This window comes from Schistocerca nitens, chromosome 11 (genome assembly GCF_023898315.1).
Source record: "Schistocerca nitens isolate TAMUIC-IGC-003100 chromosome 11, iqSchNite1.1, whole genome shotgun sequence".
Classification (NCBI taxonomy): Eukaryota; Metazoa; Arthropoda; class Insecta; order Orthoptera; family Acrididae; genus Schistocerca; species Schistocerca nitens.
Window position 1 is genome coordinate 148965222 of NC_064624.1, and position 18674 is coordinate 148983895.

General features: G+C 48.5%; 14 non-coding genes across 14 annotated transcripts; all 14 read right to left on the reverse strand.

The window, feature by feature from the left end:
- Window positions 1-752: 752 nt before the first annotated feature.
- On the reverse strand, window positions 753-871 carry LOC126214541 (5S ribosomal RNA). Its single transcript, XR_007541990.1, has one exon. It is a non-coding gene; the product is annotated as a 5S ribosomal RNA (ribosomal RNA).
- A 1191-nt stretch (window positions 872-2062) lies between these two features.
- Window positions 2063-2181, reverse strand: LOC126214542 (5S ribosomal RNA). The gene has a single exon (XR_007541991.1). It is a non-coding gene; the product is annotated as a 5S ribosomal RNA (ribosomal RNA).
- Window positions 2182-3369: 1188 nt separating this feature from the next.
- On the reverse strand, window positions 3370-3488 carry LOC126214543 (5S ribosomal RNA). Its single transcript, XR_007541992.1, has one exon. It is a non-coding gene; the product is annotated as a 5S ribosomal RNA (ribosomal RNA).
- A 1185-nt stretch (window positions 3489-4673) lies between these two features.
- Window positions 4674-4792, reverse strand: LOC126214544 (5S ribosomal RNA). The gene has a single exon (XR_007541993.1). It is a non-coding gene; the product is annotated as a 5S ribosomal RNA (ribosomal RNA).
- A 1188-nt stretch (window positions 4793-5980) lies between these two features.
- On the reverse strand, window positions 5981-6099 carry LOC126214545 (5S ribosomal RNA). The gene has a single exon (XR_007541994.1). It is a non-coding gene; the product is annotated as a 5S ribosomal RNA (ribosomal RNA).
- Window positions 6100-7287: 1188 nt separating this feature from the next.
- Window positions 7288-7406, reverse strand: LOC126214546 (5S ribosomal RNA). The gene has a single exon (XR_007541995.1). It is a non-coding gene; the product is annotated as a 5S ribosomal RNA (ribosomal RNA).
- A 1188-nt stretch (window positions 7407-8594) lies between these two features.
- LOC126214548 (5S ribosomal RNA) lies at window positions 8595-8713 on the reverse strand. The gene has a single exon (XR_007541996.1). It is a non-coding gene; the product is annotated as a 5S ribosomal RNA (ribosomal RNA).
- A 1185-nt stretch (window positions 8714-9898) lies between these two features.
- On the reverse strand, window positions 9899-10017 carry LOC126214549 (5S ribosomal RNA). The gene has a single exon (XR_007541997.1). It is a non-coding gene; the product is annotated as a 5S ribosomal RNA (ribosomal RNA).
- Window positions 10018-11206: 1189 nt separating this feature from the next.
- Window positions 11207-11325, reverse strand: LOC126214551 (5S ribosomal RNA). The gene has a single exon (XR_007541999.1). It is a non-coding gene; the product is annotated as a 5S ribosomal RNA (ribosomal RNA).
- A 1187-nt stretch (window positions 11326-12512) lies between these two features.
- On the reverse strand, window positions 12513-12631 carry LOC126214552 (5S ribosomal RNA). The gene has a single exon (XR_007542000.1). It is a non-coding gene; the product is annotated as a 5S ribosomal RNA (ribosomal RNA).
- A 1186-nt stretch (window positions 12632-13817) lies between these two features.
- On the reverse strand, window positions 13818-13936 carry LOC126214553 (5S ribosomal RNA). The gene has a single exon (XR_007542001.1). It is a non-coding gene; the product is annotated as a 5S ribosomal RNA (ribosomal RNA).
- A 1189-nt stretch (window positions 13937-15125) lies between these two features.
- LOC126214554 (5S ribosomal RNA) lies at window positions 15126-15244 on the reverse strand. Its single transcript, XR_007542002.1, has one exon. It is a non-coding gene; the product is annotated as a 5S ribosomal RNA (ribosomal RNA).
- Window positions 15245-16431: 1187 nt separating this feature from the next.
- Window positions 16432-16550, reverse strand: LOC126214555 (5S ribosomal RNA). Its single transcript, XR_007542003.1, has one exon. It is a non-coding gene; the product is annotated as a 5S ribosomal RNA (ribosomal RNA).
- Window positions 16551-17735: 1185 nt separating this feature from the next.
- Window positions 17736-17854, reverse strand: LOC126214556 (5S ribosomal RNA). Its single transcript, XR_007542004.1, has one exon. It is a non-coding gene; the product is annotated as a 5S ribosomal RNA (ribosomal RNA).
- Window positions 17855-18674: the final 820 nt, after the last annotated feature.

Here is an 18674-nt window from a genome sequence, read left to right on the forward strand (position 1 = left end):
CCCTGTCCCCGTCCCGACTTGGCCCGACTTTGCTCGACTGCCGCTCGCTGCCGCTCGGTCGTGGTCCATATGACGGCGCAAGCACGACAAACGTCTGCGGGACTAGACGACGCGACTAAAGAAAAAATTTATGATTACAAATCAAATTTGGAACTTTACGGTGCAGCACAACAATAGGCGCTGACGCATTTCAGGGCAGATTCGTGCTGTTTTATCGTTTTCAAAGACTTCCCGGCAAACTTCGTTAGCACATTCTCCCTCAAACTGAGTTAATTACCGCATTATCGTACCGTTGCATTAGTTTAAAATGCTTAAGAAAGCATCTTTGTCATGACAGAAAGGTAGTATGAAACGACTGCTGGCAGGATAGCGACTTAAAAAGCAAAAATGCAGGGGAGCCAAAAGTACCATTTTTATTGGCTCATATTTATTTTATTTTATTTTATTTTTGTTTTCGCACCATTACAGTAGTTTAAAATGCTTAAGGAAACGTCTTTGTCACAACAGAAGGGTAGTATGGCAAGAGGGCTGGCAGGAGTAGCGACATAAAAAGGAAAAAAAAGGAAGGGGAGCCAACAGCACCTTTTTTTCTTTTTTTTAATTTATTTTTTATTTATTTATTTTTTCATTTTTTTTGTTTTTTGCTTTTTGTTTTTTTTCCTTTTTTATTTTTTATTTTTTTTAACAGAAGGGTAGTATGGCGAGAGGGCTGGCAGGAGTAGCGACATAAAAAGGAAAAAAAAAGAAGGGAGAGCCAACAGCACCCGATGTTCCCAGGCGGTCACCCATCCAAGTACTAACCGGGCCCGATGTTGCTTAACTTCGGTGATCGGACGAGAACCGGTGTATTTAACATGGTATGGCCGTTGGCACACGTTATACTGTAGGCGCACGGCAGAATTCGCATTCGGCTCTCCTCCCAACACACAAAATGTTAGTTTTCGGCCGCATTTGACGAAAGCACCTCCTTCCGCAGCAGCGAGTTCCTCGAGGACGGCGCGGAGTGCGCGCCCGACGTCCCAGCAGAACGATTGCCCAATTGGGCGGGCGCGCCGTCGCGTGTGTGTGAGACGCGCAGCTGCTCGTTGCACCTCCTGTCATTCGCTTGTCGCGTGCAACCTTCGACACACGCGGAAGGCGCATCTCGTCCCTGGTGTCCAGCGGGGGGCTGGCGCGCGGCCGACCGGCGTATGGTCTGTGCGGGGTGTGGCAGTGTCGTGCTGGAGGGCGCCACTGGTAGCGATGTGAGCTTCCTCGCCTCACACCGGGTGTTTGCGTAGTTGGCAGTGCATTCGCACCTTTCCTATCCCTGTCCCCGTCCCGACTTGGCCCGACTTTGCTCGACTGCCGCTCGCTGCCGCTCGGGTCGTGGTCCATATGACGGCGCAAGCACGACAAACGTCTGCGGGACTAGACGACGCGACTAAAGAAAAAATTTATGATTACAAATCAAATTTGGAACTTTACGGTGCAGCACAACAATAGGCGCTGACGCATTTCAGGGCAGATTCGTGCTGTTTTATCGTTTTCAAAGACTTCCCGGCAAACTTCGTTAGCACATTCTCCCTCAAACTGAGTTAATTACCGCATTATCGTACCGTTGCATTAGTTTAAAATGCTTAAGAAAGCATCTTTGTCATGACAGAAAGGTAGTATGAAACGACTGCTGGCAGGATAGCGACTTAAAAAGCAAAAATGCAGGGGAGCCAAAAGTACCATTTTTATTGGCTCATATTTATTTTATTTTATTTTATTTTTGTTTTCGCACCATTACAGTAGTTTAAAATGCTTAAGGAAACGTCTTTGTCACAACAGAAGGGTAGTATGGCAAGAGGGCTGGCAGGAGTAGCGACATAAAAAGGAAAAAAAAGGAAGGGGAGCCAACAGCACCTTTTTTTCTTTTTTTTAATTTATTTTTTATTTATTTATTTTTTCATTTTTTTTGTTTTTTGCTTTTTTGTTTTTTTTCCTTTTTTTATTTTTTATTTTTTTTAACAGAAGGGTAGTATGGCGAGAGGGCTGGCAGGAGTAGCGACATAAAAAGGAAAAAAAAAGAAGGGAGAGCCAACAGCACCCGATGTTCCCAGGCGGTCACCCATCCAAGTACTAACCGGGCCCGATGTTGCTTAACTTCGGTGATCGGACGAGAACCGGTGTATTTAACATGGTATGGCCGTTGGCACACGTATACTGTAGGCGCACGGCAGAATTCGCATTCGGCTCTCCTCCCAACACACAAAATGTTAGTTTTCGGCCGCATTTGACGAAAGCACCTCCTTCCGCAGCAGCGAGTTCCTCGAGGACGGCGCGGAGTGCGCGCCCGACGTCCCCAGCAGAACGATTGCCCAATTGGCGGGCGCGCCGTCGCGTGTGTGAGACGCGCAGCTGCTCGTTGCACCTCCTGTCATTCGCTTGTCGCGTGCAACCTTCGACACACGCGGAAGGCGCATCTCGTCCCTGGTGTCCAGCGGGGGGCTGGCGCGCGGCCGACCGGCGTATGGTCTGTGCGGGGTGTGGCAGTGTCGTGCTGGAGGGCGCCACTGGTAGCGATGTGAGCTTCCTCGCCTCACACCGGGTGTTTGCGTAGTTGGCAGTGCATTCGCACCTTTCCTATCCCTGTCCCCGTCCCGACTTGGCCCGACTTTGCTCGACTGCCGCTCGCTGCCGCTCGGGTCGTGGTCCATATGACGGCGCAAGCACGACAAACGTCTGCGGGACTAGACGACGCGACTAAAGAAAAAATTTATGATTACAAATCAAATTTGGAACTTTACGGTGCAGCACAACAATAGGCGCTGACGCATTTCAGGGCAGATTCGTGCTGTTTTATCGTTTTCAAAGACTTCCCGGCAAACTTCGTTAGCACATTCTCCCTCAAACTGAGTTAATTACCGCATTATCGTACCGTTGCATTAGTTTAAAATGCTTAAGAAAGCATCTTTGTCATGACAGAAAGGTAGTATGAAACGACTGCTGGCAGGATAGCGACTTAAAAAGCAAAAATGCAGGGGAGCCAAAAGTACCATTTTTATTGGCTCATATTTATTTTATTTTATTTTATTTTTGTTTTCGCACCATTACAGTAGTTTAAAATGCTTAAGGAAACGTCTTTGTCACAACAGAAGGGTAGTATGGCAAGAGGGCTGGCAGGAGTAGCGACATAAAAAGGAAAAAAAAGGAAGGGGAGCCAACAGCACCTTTTTTTCTTTTTTTTAATTTATTTTTTATTTATTTATTTTTTCATTTTTTTTGTTTTTTGCTTTTTTGTTTTTTTTCCTTTTTTTATTTTTTATTTTTTTTAACAGAAGGGTAGTATGGCGAGAGGGCTGGCAGGAGTAGCGACATAAAAAGGAAAAAAAAAGAAGGGAGAGCCAACAGCACCCGATGTTCCCAGGCGGTCACCCATCCAAGTACTAACCGGGCCCGATGTTGCTTAACTTCGGTGATCGGACGAGAACCGGTGTATTTAACATGGTATGGCCGTTGGCACACGTATACTGTAGGCGCACGGCAGAATTCGCATTCGGCTCTCCTCCCAACACACAAAATGTTAGTTTTCGGCCGCATTTGACGAAAGCACCTCCTTCCGCAGCAGCGAGTTCCTCGAGGACGGCGCGGAGTGCGCGCCCGACGTCCCAGCAGAACGATTGCCCAATTGGCGGGCGCGCCGTCGCGTGTGTGAGACGCGCAGCTGCTCGTTGCACCTCCTGTCATTCGCTTGTCGCGTGCAACCTTCGACACACGCGGAAGGCGCATCTCGTCCCTGGTGTCCAGCGGGGGGCTGGCGCGCGGCCGACCGGCGTATGGTCTGTGCGGGGTGTGGCAGTGTCGTGCTGGAGGGCGCCACTGGTAGCGATGTGAGCTTCCTCGCCTCACACCGGGTGTTTGCGTAGTTGGCAGTGCATTCGCACCTTTCCTATCCCTGTCCCCGTCCCGACTTGGCCCGACTTTGCTCGACTGCCGCTCGCTGCCGCTCGGGTCGTGGTCCATATGACGGCGCAAGCACGACAAACGTCTGCGGGACTAGACGACGCGACTAAAGAAAAAATTTATGATTACAAATCAAATTTGGAACTTTACGGTGCAGCACAACAATAGGCGCTGACGCATTTCAGGGCAGATTCGTGCTGTTTTATCGTTTTCAAAGACTTCCCGGCAAACTTCGTTAGCACATTCTCCCTCAAACTGAGTTAATTACCGCATTATCGTACCGTTGCATTAGTTTAAAATGCTTAAGAAAGCATCTTTGTCATGACAGAAAGGTAGTATGAAACGACTGCTGGCAGGATAGCGACTTAAAAAGCAAAAATGCAGGGGAGCCAAAAGTACCATTTTTATTGGCTCATATTTATTTTATTTTATTTTATTTTTGTTTTCGCACCATTACAGTAGTTTAAAATGCTTAAGGAAACGTCTTTGTCACAACAGAAGGGTAGTATGGCAAGAGGGCTGGCAGGAGTAGCGACATAAAAAGGAAAAAAAGGAAGGGGAGCCAACAGCACCTTTTTTTCTTTTTTTTAATTTATTTTTTATTTATTTATTTTTTCATTTTTTTGTTTTTTGCTTTTTTGTTTTTTTTCCTTTTTTTATTTTTTATTTTTTTTAACAGAAGGGTAGTATGGCGAGAGGGCTGGCAGGAGTAGCGACATAAAAAGGAAAAAAAAAGAAGGGAGAGCCAACAGCACCCGATGTTCCCAGGCGGTCACCCATCCAAGTACTAACCGGGCCCGATGTTGCTTAACTTCGGTGATCGGACGAGAACCGGTGTATTTAACATGGTATGGCCGTTGGCACACGTATACTGTAGGCGCACGGCAGAATTCGCATTCGGCTCTCCTCCCAACACACAAAATGTTAGTTTTCGGCCGCATTTGACGAAAGCACCTCCTTCCGCAGCAGCGAGTTCCTCGAGGACGGCGCGGAGTGCGCGCCCGACGTCCCAGCAGAACGATTGCCCAATTGGCGGGCGCGCCGTCGCGTGTGTGAGACGCGCAGCTGCTCGTTGCACCTCCTGTCATTCGCTTGTCGCGTGCAACCTTCGACACACGCGGAAGGCGCATCTCGTCCCTGGTGTCCAGCGGGGGGCTGGCGCGCGGCCGACCGGCGTATGGTCTGTGCGGGGTGTGGCAGTGTCGTGCTGGAGGGCGCCACTGGTAGCGATGTGAGCTTCCTCGCCTCACACCGGGTGTTTGCGTAGTTGGCAGTGCATTCGCACCTTTCCTATCCCTGTCCCCGTCCCGACTTGGCCCGACTTTGCTCGACTGCCGCTCGCTGCCGCTCGGGTCGTGGTCCATATGACGGCGCAAGCACGACAAACGTCTGCGGGACTAGACGACGCGACTAAAGAAAAAATTTATGATTACAAATCAAATTTGGAACTTTACGGTGCAGCACAACAATAGGCGCTGACGCATTTCAGGGCAGATTCGTGCTGTTTTATCGTTTTCAAAGACTTCCCGGCAAACTTCGTTAGCACATTCTCCCTCAAACTGAGTTAATTACCGCATTATCGTACCGTTGCATTAGTTTAAAATGCTTAAGAAAGCATCTTTGTCATGACAGAAAGGTAGTATGAAACGACTGCTGGCAGGATAGCGACTTAAAAAGCAAAAATGCAGGGGAGCCAAAAGTACCATTTTTATTGGCTCATATTTATTTTATTTTATTTTATTTTGTTTTCGCACCATTACAGTAGTTTAAAATGCTTAAGGAAACGTCTTTGTCACAACAGAAGGGTAGTATGGCAAGAGGGCTGGCAGGAGTAGCGACATAAAAAGGAAAAAAAAGGAAGGGGAGCCAACAGCACCTTTTTTTTCTTTTTTTTAATTTATTTTTATTTATTTATTTTTTCATTTTTTTTTGTTTTTTGCTTTTTTGTTTTTTTTCCTTTTTTTATTTTTTATTTTTTTTTAACAGAAGGGTAGTATGGCGAGAGGGCTGGCAGGAGTAGCGACATAAAAAGGAAAAAAAAAGAAGGGAGAGCCAACAGCACCCGATGTTCCCAGGCGGTCACCCATCCAAGTACTAACCGGGCCCGATGTTGCTTAACTTCGGTGATCGGACGAGAACCGGTGTATTTAACATGGTATGGCCGTTGGCACACGTATACTGTAGGCGCACGGCAGAATTCGCATTCGGCTCTCCTCCCAACACACAAAATGTTAGTTTTCGGCCGCATTTGACGAAAGCACCTCCTTCCGCAGCAGCGAGTTCCTCGAGGACGGCGCGGAGTGCGCGCCCGACGTCCCAGCAGAACGATTGCCCAATTGGCGGGCGCGCCGTCGCGTGTGTGAGACGCGCAGCTGCTCGTTGCACCTCCTGTCATTCGCTTGTCGCGTGCAACCTTCGACACACGCGGAAGGCGCATCTCGTCCCTGGTGTCCAGCGGGGGGCTGGCGCGCGGCCGACCGGCGTATGGTCTGTGCGGGGTGTGGCAGTGTCGTGCTGGAGGGCGCCACTGGTAGCGATGTGAGCTTCCTCGCCTCACACCGGGTGTTTGCGTAGTTGGCAGTGCATTCGCACCTTTCCTATCCCTGTCCCCGTCCCGACTTGGCCCGACTTTGCTCGACTGCCGCTCGCTGCCGCTCGGGTCGTGGTCCATATGACGGCGCAAGCACGACAAACGTCTGCGGGACTAGACGACGCGACTAAAGAAAAAATTTATGATTACAAATCAAATTTGGAACTTTACGGTGCAGCACAACAATAGGCGCTGACGCATTTCAGGGCAGATTCGTGCTGTTTTATCGTTTTCAAAGACTTCCCGGCAAACTTCGTTAGCACATTCTCCCTCAAACTGAGTTAATTACCGCATTATCGTACCGTTGCATTAGTTTAAAATGCTTAAGAAAGCATCTTTGTCATGACAGAAAGGTAGTATGAAACGACTGCTGGCAGGATAGCGACTTAAAAAGCAAAAATGCAGGGGAGCCAAAAGTACCATTTTTATTGGCTCATATTTATTTTATTTTATTTTATTTTTGTTTTCGCACCATTACAGTAGTTTAAAATGCTTAAGGAAACGTCTTTGTCACAACAGAAGGGTAGTATGGCAAGAGGGCTGGCAGGAGTAGCGACATAAAAAGGAAAAAAAAGGAAGGGGAGCCAACAGCACCTTTTTTTCTTTTTTTTAATTTATTTTTTATTTATTTATTTTTTCATTTTTTTTGTTTTTTGCTTTTTTGTTTTTTTTCCTTTTTTTATTTTTTATTTTTTTTTAACAGAAGGGTAGTATGGCGAGAGGGCTGGCAGGAGTAGCGACATAAAAAGGAAAAAAAAAGAAGGGAGAGCCAACAGCACCCGATGTTCCCAGGCGGTCACCCATCCAAGTACTAACCGGGCCCGATGTTGCTTAACTTCGGTGATCGGACGAGAACCGGTGTATTTAACATGGTATGGCCGTTGGCACACGTATACTGTAGGCGCACGGCAGAATTCGCATTCGGCTCTCCTCCCAACACACAAAATGTTAGTTTTCGGCCGCATTTGACGAAAGCACCTCCTTCCGCAGCAGCGAGTTCCTCGAGGACGGCGCGGAGTGCGCGCCCGACGTCCCAGCAGAACGATTGCCCAATTGGCGGGCGCGCCGTCGCGTGTGTGAGACGCGCAGCTGCTCGTTGCACCTCCTGTCATTCGCTTGTCGCGTGCAACCTTCGACACACGCGGAAGGCGCATCTCGTCCCTGGTGTCCAGCGGGGGGCTGGCGCGCGGCCGACCGGCGTATGGTCTGTGCGGGGTGTGGCAGTGTCGTGCTGGAGGGCGCCACTGGTAGCGATGTGAGCTTCCTCGCCTCACACCGGGTGTTTGCGTAGTTGGCAGTGCATTCGCACCTTTCCTATCCCTGTCCCCGTCCCGACTTGGCCCGACTTTGCTCGACTGCCGCTCGCTGCCGCTCGGGTCGTGGTCCATATGACGGCGCAAGCACGACAAACGTCTGCGGGACTAGACGACGCGACTAAAGAAAAAATTTATGATTACAAATCAAATTTGGAACTTTACGGTGCAGCACAACAATAGGCGCTGACGCATTTCAGGGCAGATTCGTGCTGTTTTATCGTTTTCAAAGACTTCCCGGCAAACTTCGTTAGCACATTCTCCCTCAAACTGAGTTAATTACCGCATTATCGTACCGTTGCATTAGTTTAAAATGCTTAAGAAAGCATCTTTGTCATGACAGAAAGGTAGTATGAAACGACTGCTGGCAGGATAGCGACTTAAAAAGCAAAAATGCAGGGGAGCCAAAAGTACCATTTTTATTGGCTCATATTTATTTTATTTTATTTTATTTTTGTTTTCGCACCATTACAGTAGTTTAAAATGCTTAAGGAAACGTCTTTGTCACAACAGAAGGGTAGTATGGCAAGAGGGCTGGCAGGAGTAGCGACATAAAAAGGAAAAAAAAGGAAGGGGAGCCAACAGCACCTTTTTTTCTTTTTTTTAATTTATTTTTTATTTATTTATTTTTTCATTTTTTTTGTTTTTTGCTTTTTTGTTTTTTTTTCCTTTTTTTATTTTTTATTTTTTTTAACAGAAGGGTAGTATGGCGAGAGGGCTGGCAGGAGTAGCGACATAAAAAGGAAAAAAAAAGAAGGGAGAGCCAACAGCACCCGATGTTCCCAGGCGGTCACCCATCCAAGTACTAACCGGGCCCGATGTTGCTTAACTTCGGTGATCGGACGAGAACCGGTGTATTTAACATGGTATGGCCGTTGGCACACGTATACTGTAGGCGCACGGCAGAATTCGCATTCGGCTCTCCTCCCAACACACAAAATGTTAGTTTTCGGCCGCATTTGACGAAAGCACCTCCTTCCGCAGCAGCGAGTTCCTCGAGGACGGCGCGGAGTGCGCGCCCGACGTCCCAGCAGAACGATTGCCCAATTGGCGGGCGCGCCGTCGCGTGTGTGAGACGCGCAGCTGCTCGTTGCACCTCCTGTCATTCGCTTGTCGCGTGCAACCTTCGACACACGCGGAAGGCGCATCTCGTCCCTGGTGTCCAGCGGGGGGCTGGCGCGCGGCCGACCGGCGTATGGTCTGTGCGGGGTGTGGCAGTGTCGTGCTGGAGGGCGCCACTGGTAGCGATGTGAGCTTCCTCGCCTCACACCGGGTGTTTGCGTAGTTGGCAGTGCATTCGCACCTTTCCTATCCCTGTCCCCGTCCCGACTTGGCCCGACTTTGCTCGACTGCCGCTCGCTGCCGCTCGGGTCGTGGTCCATATGACGGCGCAAGCACGACAAACGTCTGCGGGACTAGACGACGCGACTAAAGAAAAAATTTATGATTACAAATCAAATTTGGAACTTTACGGTGCAGCACAACAATAGGCGCTGACGCATTTCAGGGCAGATTCGTGCTGTTTTATCGTTTTCAAAGACTTCCCGGCAAACTTCGTTAGCACATTCTCCCTCAAACTGAGTTAATTACCGCATTATCGTACCGTTGCATTAGTTTAAAATGCTTAAGAAAGCATCTTTGTCATGACAGAAAGGTAGTATGAAACGACTGCTGGCAGGATAGCGACTTAAAAAGCAAAATGCAGGGGAGCCAAAAGTACCATTTTTATTGGCTCATATTTATTTTATTTTATTTTATTTTTGTTTTCGCACCATTACAGTAGTTTAAAATGCTTAAGGAAACGTCTTTGTCACAACAGAAGGGTAGTATGGCAAGAGGGCTGGCAGGAGTAGCGACATAAAAAGGAAAAAAAGGAAGGGGAGCCAACAGCACCTTTTTTTCTTTTTTTTAATTTATTTTTTATTTATTTATTTTTTCATTTTTTTGTTTTTTGCTTTTTTGTTTTTTTTTCCTTTTTTTATTTTTTATTTTTTTTAACAGAAGGGTAGTATGGCGAGAGGGCTGGCAGGAGTAGCGACATAAAAAGGAAAAAAAAAGAAGGGAGAGCCAACAGCACCCGATGTTCCCAGGCGGTCACCCATCCAAGTACTAACCGGGCCCGATGTTGCTTAACTTCGGTGATCGGACGAGAACCGGTGTATTTAACATGGTATGGCCGTTGGCACACGTATACTGTAGGCGCACGGCAGAATTCGCATTCGGCTCTCCTCCCAACACACAAAATGTTAGTTTTCGGCCGCATTTGACGAAAGCACCTCCTTCCGCAGCAGCGAGTTCCTCGAGGACGGCGCGGAGTGCGCGCCCGACGTCCCAGCAGAACGATTGCCCAATTGGCGGGCGCGCCGTCGCGTGTGTGAGACGCGCAGCTGCTCGTTGCACCTCCTGTCATTCGCTTGTCGCGTGCAACCTTCGACACACGCGGAAGGCGCATCTCGTCCCTGGTGTCCAGCGGGGGGCTGGCGCGCGGCCGACCGGCGTATGGTCTGTGCGGGGTGTGGCAGTGTCGTGCTGGAGGGCGCCACTGGTAGCGATGTGAGCTTCCTCGCCTCACACCGGGTGTTTGCGTAGTTGGCAGTGCATTCGCACCTTTCCTATCCCTGTCCCCGTCCCGACTTGGCCCGACTTTGCTCGACTGCCGCTCGCTGCCGCTCGGGTCGTGGTCCATATGACGGCGCAAGCACGACAAACGTCTGCGGGACTAGACGACGCGACTAAAGAAAAAATTTATGATTACAAATCAAATTTGGAACTTTACGGTGCAGCACAACAATAGGCGCTGACGCATTTCAGGGCAGATTCGTGCTGTTTTATCGTTTTCAAAGACTTCCCGGCAAACTTCGTTAGCACATTCTCCCTCAAACTGAGTTAATTACCGCATTATCGTACCGTTGCATTAGTTTAAAATGCTTAAGAAAGCATCTTTGTCATGACAGAAAGGTAGTATGAAACGACTGCTGGCAGGATAGCGACTTAAAAAGCAAAAATGCAGGGGAGCCAAAAGTACCATTTTTATTGGCTCATATTTATTTTATTTTATTTTATTTTTGTTTTCGCACCATTACAGTAGTTTAAAATGCTTAAGGAAACGTCTTTGTCACAACAGAAGGGTAGTATGGCAAGAGGGCTGGCAGGAGTAGCGACATAAAAAGGAAAAAAAAGGAAGGGGAGCCAACAGCACCTTTTTTTCTTTTTTTTAATTTATTTTTTATTTATTTATTTTTTCATTTTTTTTTGTTTTTTGCTTTTTTGTTTTTTTTCCTTTTTTTATTTTTTATTTTTTTTTAACAGAAGGGTAGTATGGCGAGAGGGCTGGCAGGAGTAGCGACATAAAAAGGAAAAAAAAAGAAGGGAGAGCCAACAGCACCCGATGTTCCCAGGCGGTCACCCATCCAAGTACTAACCGGGCCCGATGTTGCTTAACTTCGGTGATCGGACGAGAACCGGTGTATTTAACATGGTATGGCCGTTGGCACACGTATACTGTAGGCGCACGGCAGAATTCGCATTCGGCTCTCCTCCCAACACACAAAATGTTAGTTTTCGGCCGCATTTGACGAAAGCACCTCCTTCCGCAGCAGCGAGTTCCTCGAGGACGGCGCGGAGTGCGCGCCCGACGTCCCAGCAGAACGATTGCCCAATTGGCGGGCGCGCCGTCGCGTGTGTGAGACGCGCAGCTGCTCGTTGCACCTCCTGTCATTCGCTTGTCGCGTGCAACCTTCGACACACGCGGAAGGCGCATCTCGTCCCTGGTGTCCAGCGGGGGGCTGGCGCGCGGCCGACCGGCGTATGGTCTGTGCGGGGTGTGGCAGTGTCGTGCTGGAGGGCGCCACTGGTAGCGATGTGAGCTTCCTCGCCTCACACCGGGTGTTTGCGTAGTTGGCAGTGCATTCGCACCTTTCCTATCCCTGTCCCCGTCCCGACTTGGCCCGACTTTGCTCGACTGCCGCTCGCTGCCGCTCGGGTCGTGGTCCATATGACGGCGCAAGCACGACAAACGTCTGCGGGACTAGACGACGCGACTAAAGAAAAAATTTATGATTACAAATCAAATTTGGAACTTTACGGTGCAGCACAACAATAGGCGCTGACGCATTTCAGGGCAGATTCGTGCTGTTTTATCGTTTTCAAAGACTTCCCGGCAAACTTCGTTAGCACATTCTCCCTCAAACTGAGTTAATTACCGCATTATCGTACCGTTGCATTAGTTTAAAATGCTTAAGAAAGCATCTTTGTCATGACAGAAAGGTAGTATGAAACGACTGCTGGCAGGATAGCGACTTAAAAAGCAAAAATGCAGGGGAGCCAAAAGTACCATTTTTATTGGCTCATATTTATTTTATTTTATTTTATTTTTGTTTTCGCACCATTACAGTAGTTTAAAATGCTTAAGGAAACGTCTTTGTCACAACAGAAGGGTAGTATGGCAAGAGGGCTGGCAGGAGTAGCGACATAAAAAGGAAAAAAAAGGAAGGGGAGCCAACAGCACCTTTTTTTCTTTTTTTTAATTTATTTTTTATTTATTTATTTTTTCATTTTTTTTGTTTTTTGCTTTTTTGTTTTTTTTCCTTTTTTTATTTTTTATTTTTTTTAACAGAAGGGTAGTATGGCGAGAGGGCTGGCAGGAGTAGCGACATAAAAAGGAAAAAAAAAGAAGGGAGAGCCAACAGCACCCGATGTTCCCAGGCGGTCACCCATCCAAGTACTAACCGGGCCCGATGTTGCTTAACTTCGGTGATCGGACGAGAACCGGTGTATTTAACATGGTATGGCCGTTGGCACACGTATACTGTAGGCGCACGGCAGAATTCGCATTCGGCTCTCCTCCCAACACACAAAATGTTAGTTTTCGGCCGCATTTGACGAAAGCACCTCCTTCCGCAGCAGCGAGTTCCTCGAGGACGGCGCGGAGTGCGCGCCCGACGTCCCAGCAGAACGATTGCCCAATTGGCGGGCGCGCCGTCGCGTGTGTGAGACGCGCAGCTGCTCGTTGCACCTCCTGTCATTCGCTTGTCGCGGTGCAACCTTCGACACACGCGGAAGGCGCATCTCGTCCCTGGTGTCCAGCGGGGGGCTGGCGCGCGGCCGACCGGCGTATGGTCTGTGCGGGGTGTGGCAGTGTCGTGCTGGAGGGCGCCACTGGTAGCGATGTGAGCTTCCTCGCCTCACACCGGGTGTTTGCGTAGTTGGCAGTGCATTCGCACCTTTCCTATCCCTGTCCCCGTCCCGACTTGGCCCGACTTTGCTCGACTGCCGCTCGCTGCCGCTCGGGTCGTGGTCCATATGACGGCGCAAGCACGACAAACGTCTGCGGGACTAGACGACGCGACTAAAGAAAAAATTTATGATTACAAATCAAATTTGGAACTTTACGGTGCAGCACAACAATAGGCGCTGACGCATTTCAGGGCAGATTCGTGCTGTTTTATCGTTTTCAAAGACTTCCCGGCAAACTTCGTTAGCACATTCTCCCTCAAACTGAGTTAATTACCGCATTATCGTACCGTTGCATTAGTTTAAAATGCTTAAGAAAGCATCTTTGTCATGACAGAAAGGTAGTATGAAACGACTGCTGGCAGGATAGCGACTTAAAAAGCAAAAATGCAGGGGAGCCAAAAGTACCATTTTTATTGGCTCATATTTATTTTATTTTATTTTATTTTTGTTTTCGCACCATTACAGTAGTTTAAAATGCTTAAGGAAACGTCTTTGTCACAACAGAAGGGTAGTATGGCAAGAGGGCTGGCAGGAGTAGCGACATAAAAAGGAAAAAAAAGGAAGGGGAGCCAACAGCACCTTTTTTCTTTTTTTTAATTTATTTTTTATTTATTTATTTTTTCATTTTTTTGTTTTTTGCTTTTTTGTTTTTTTTCCTTTTTTTATTTTTTATTTTTTTTAACAGAAGGGTAGTATGGCGAGAGGGCTGGCAGGAGTAGCGACATAAAAAGGAAAAAAAAAGAAGGGAGAGCCAACAGCACCCGATGTTCCCAGGCGGTCACCCATCCAAGTACTAACCGGGCCCGATGTTGCTTAACTTCGGTGATCGGACGAGAACCGGTGTATTTAACATGGTATGGCCGTTGGCACACGTATACTGTAGGCGCACGGCAGAATTCGCATTCGGCTCTCCTCCCAACACACAAAATGTTAGTTTTCGGCCGCATTTGACGAAAGCACCTCCTTCCGCAGCAGCGAGTTCCTCGAGGACGGCGCGGAGTGCGCGCCCGACGTCCCAGCAGAACGATTGCCCAATTGGCGGGCGCGCCGTCGCGTGTGTGAGACGCGCAGCTGCTCGTTGCACCTCCTGTCATTCGCTTGTCGCGTGCAACCTTCGACACACGCGGAAGGCGCATCTCGTCCCTGGTGTCCAGCGGGGGGCTGGCGCGCGGCCGACCGGCGTATGGTCTGTGCGGGGTGTGGCAGTGTCGTGCTGGAGGGCGCCACTGGTAGCGATGTGAGCTTCCTCGCCTCACACCGGGTGTTTGCGTAGTTGGCAGTGCATTCGCACCTTTCCTATCCCTGTCCCCGTCCCGACTTGGCCCGACTTTGCTCGACTGCCGCTCGCTGCCGCTCGGGTCGTGGTCCATATGACGGCGCAAGCACGACAAACGTCTGCGGGACTAGACGACGCGACTAAAGAAAAAATTTATGATTACAAATCAAATTTGGAACTTTACGGTGCAGCACAACAATAGGCGCTGACGCATTTCAGGGCAGATTCGTGCTGTTTTATCGTTTTCAAAGACTTCCCGGCAAACTTCGTTAGCACATTCTCCCTCAAACTGAGTTAATTACCGCATTATCGTACCGTTGCATTAGTTTAAAATGCTTAAGAAAGCATCTTTGTCATGACAGAAAGGTAGTATGAAACGACTGCTGGCAGGATAGCGACTTAAAAAGCAAAAATGCAGGGGAGCCAAAAGTACCATTTTTATTGGCTCATATTTATTTTATTTTATTTTATTTTTGTTTTCGCACCATTACAGTAGTTTAAAATGCTTAAGGAAACGTCTTTGTCACAACAGAAGGGTAGTATGGCAAGAGGGCTGGCAGGAGTAGCGACATAAAAAGGAAAAAAAAGGAAGGGGAGCCAACAGCACCTTTTTTTCTTTTTTTTAATTTATTTTTTATTTATTTATTTTTTCATTTTTTTTTGTTTTTTGCTTTTTTGTTTTTTTTCCTTTTTTTATTTTTTATTTTTTTTTAACAGAAGGGTAGTATGGCGAGAGGGCTGGCAGGAGTAGCGACATAAAAAGGAAAAAAAAAGAAGGGAGAGCCAACAGCACCCGATGTTCCCAGGCGGTCACCCATCCAAGTACTAACCGGGCCCGATGTTGCTTAACTTCGGTGATCGGACGAGAACCGGTGTATTTAACATGGTATGGCCGTTGGCACACGTATACTGTAGGCGCACGGCAGAATTCGCATTCGGCTCTCCTCCCAACACACAAAATGTTAGTTTTCGGCCGCATTTGACGAAAGCACCTCCTTCCGCAGCAGCGAGTTCCTCGAGGACGGCGCGGAGTGCGCGCCCGACGTCCCAGCAGAACGATTGCCCAATTGGCGGGCGCGCCGTCGCGTGTGTGAGACGCGCAGCTGCTCGTTGCACCTCCTGTCATTCGCTTGTCGCGTGCAACCTTCGACACACGCGGAAGGCGCATCTCGTCCCTGGTGTCCAGCGGGGGGCTGGCGCGCGGCCGACCGGCGTATGGTCTGTGCGGGGTGTGGCAGTGTCGTGCTGGAGGGCGCCACTGGTAGCGATGTGAGCTTCCTCGCCTCACACCGGGTGTTTGCGTAGTTGGCAGTGCATTCGCACCTTTCCTATCCCTGTCCCCGTCCCGACTTGGCCCGACTTTGCTCGACTGCCGCTCGCTGCCGCTCGGGTCGTGGTCCATATGACGGCGCAAGCACGACAAACGTCTGCGGGACTAGACGACGCGACTAAAGAAAAAATTTATGATTACAAATCAAATTTGGAACTTTACGGTGCAGCACAACAATAGGCGCTGACGCATTTCAGGGCAGATTCGTGCTGTTTTATCGTTTTCAAAGACTTCCCGGCAAACTTCGTTAGCACATTCTCCCTCAAACTGAGTTAATTACCGCATTATCGTACCGTTGCATTAGTTTAAAATGCTTAAGAAAGCATCTTTGTCATGACAGAAAGGTAGTATGAAACGACTGCTGGCAGGATAGCGACTTAAAAAGCAAAAATGCAGGGGAGCCAAAAGTACCATTTTTATTGGCTCATATTTATTTTATTTTATTTTATTTTTGTTTTCGCACCATTACAGTAGTTTAAAATGCTTAAGGAAACGTCTTTGTCACAACAGAAGGGTAGTATGGCAAGAGGGCTGGCAGGAGTAGCGACATAAAAAGGAAAAAAAAGGAAGGGGAGCCAACAGCACCTTTTTTTCTTTTTTTTAATTTATTTTTTATTTATTTATTTTTTCATTTTTTTTGTTTTTTGCTTTTTTGTTTTTTTTCCTTTTTTTATTTTTTATTTTTTTTAACAGAAGGGTAGTATGGCGAGAGGGCTGGCAGGAGTAGCGACATAAAAAGGAAAAAAAAAGAAGGGAGAGCCAACAGCACCCGATGTTCCCAGGCGGTCACCCATCCAAGTACTAACCGGGCCCGATGTTGCTTAACTTCGGTGATCGGACGAGAACCGGTGTATTTAACATGGTATGGCCGTTGGCACACGTATACTGTAGGCGCACGGCAGAATTCGCATTCGGCTCTCCTCCCAACACACAAAATGTTAGTTTTCGGCCGCATTTGACGAAAGCACCTCCTTCCGCAGCAGCGAGTTCCTCGAGGACGGCGCGGAGTGCGCGCCCGACGTCCCAGCAGAACGATTGCCCAATTGGCGGGCGCGCCGTCGCGTGTGTGAGACGCGCAGCTGCTCGTTGCACCTCCTGTCATTCGCTTGTCGCGTGCAACCTTCGACACACGCGGAAGGCGCATCTCGTCCCTGGTGTCCAGCGGGGGGCTGGCGCGCGGCCGACCGGCGTATGGTCTGTGCGGGGTGTGGCAGTGTCGTGCTGGAGGGCGCCACTGGTAGCGATGTGAGCTTCCTCGCCTCACACCGGGTGTTTGCGTAGTTGGCAGTGCATTCGCACCTTTCCTATCCCTGTCCCCGTCCCGACTTGGCCCGACTTTGCTCGACTGCCGCTCGCTGCCGCTCGGGTCGTGGTCCATATGACGGCGCAAGCACGACAAACGTCTGCGGGACTAGACGACGCGACTAAAGAAAAAATTTATGATTACAAATCAAATTTGGAACTTTACGGTGCAGCACAACAATAGGCGCTGACGCATTTCAGGGCAGATTCGTGCTGTTTTATCGTTTTCAAAGACTTCCCGGCAAACTTCGTTAGCACATTCTCCCTCAAACTGAGTTAATTACCGCATTATCGTACCGTTGCATTAGTTTAAAATGCTTAAGAAAGCATCTTTGTCATGACAGAAAGGTAGTATGAAACGACTGCTGGCAGGATAGCGACTTAAAAAGCAAAAATGCAGGGGAGCCAAAAGTACCATTTTTATTGGCTCATATTTATTTTATTTTATTTTATTTTTGTTTTCGCACCATTACAGTAGTTTAAAATGCTTAAGGAAACGTCTTTGTCACAACAGAAGGGTAGTATGGCAAGAGGGCTGGCAGGAGTAGCGACATAAAAAGGAAAAAAAGGAAGGGGAGCCAACAGCACCTTTTTTTCTTTTTTTTAATTTATTTTTTATTTATTTATTTTTTCATTTTTTTGTTTTTTGCTTTTTTGTTTTTTTTCCTTTTTTTATTTTTTATTTTTTTTAACAGAAGGGTAGTATGGCGAGAGGGCTGGCAGGAGTAGCGACATAAAAAGGAAAAAAAAAGAAGGGAGAGCCAACAGCACCCGATGTTCCCAGGCGGTCACCCATCCAAGTACTAACCGGGCCCGATGTTGCTTAACTTCGGTGATCGGACGAGAACCGGTGTATTTAACATGGTATGGCCGTTGGCACACGTATACTGTAGGCGCACGGCAGAATTCGCATTCGGCTCTCCTCCCAACACACAAAATGTTAGTTTTCGGCCGCATTTGACGAAAGCACCTCCTTCCGCAGCAGCGAGTTCCTCGAGGACGGCGCGGAGTGCGCGCCCGACGTCCCAGCAGAACGATTGCCCAATTGGCGGGCGCGCCGTCGCGTGTGTGAGACGCGCAGCTGCTCGTTGCACCTCCTGTCATTCGCTTGTCGCGTGCAACCTTCGACACACGCGGAAGGCGCATCTCGTCCCTGGTGTCCAGCGGGGGGCTGGCGCGCGGCCGACCGGCGTATGGTCTGTGCGGGGTGTGGCAGTGTCGTGCTGGAGGGCGCCACTGGTAGCGATGTGAGCTTCCTCGCCTCACACCGGGTGTTTGCGTAGTTGGCAGTGCATTCGCACCTTTCCTATCCCTGTCCCCGTCCCGACTTGGCCCGACTTTGCTCGACTGCCGCTCGCTGCCGCTCGGGTCGTGGTCCATATGACGGCGCAAGCACGACAAACGTCTGCGGGACTAGACGACGCGACTAAAGAAAAAATTTATGATTACAAATCAAATTTGGAACTTTACGGTGCAGCACAACAATAGGCGCTGACGCATTTCAGGGCAGATTCGTGCTGTTTTATCGTTTTCAAAGACTTCCCGGCAAACTTCGTTAGCACATTCTCCCTCAAACTGAGTTAATTACCGCATTATCGTACCGTTGCATTAGTTTAAAATGCTTAAGAAAGCATCTTTGTCATGACAGAAAGGTAGTATGAAACGACTGCTGGCAGGATAGCGACTTAAAAAGCAAAA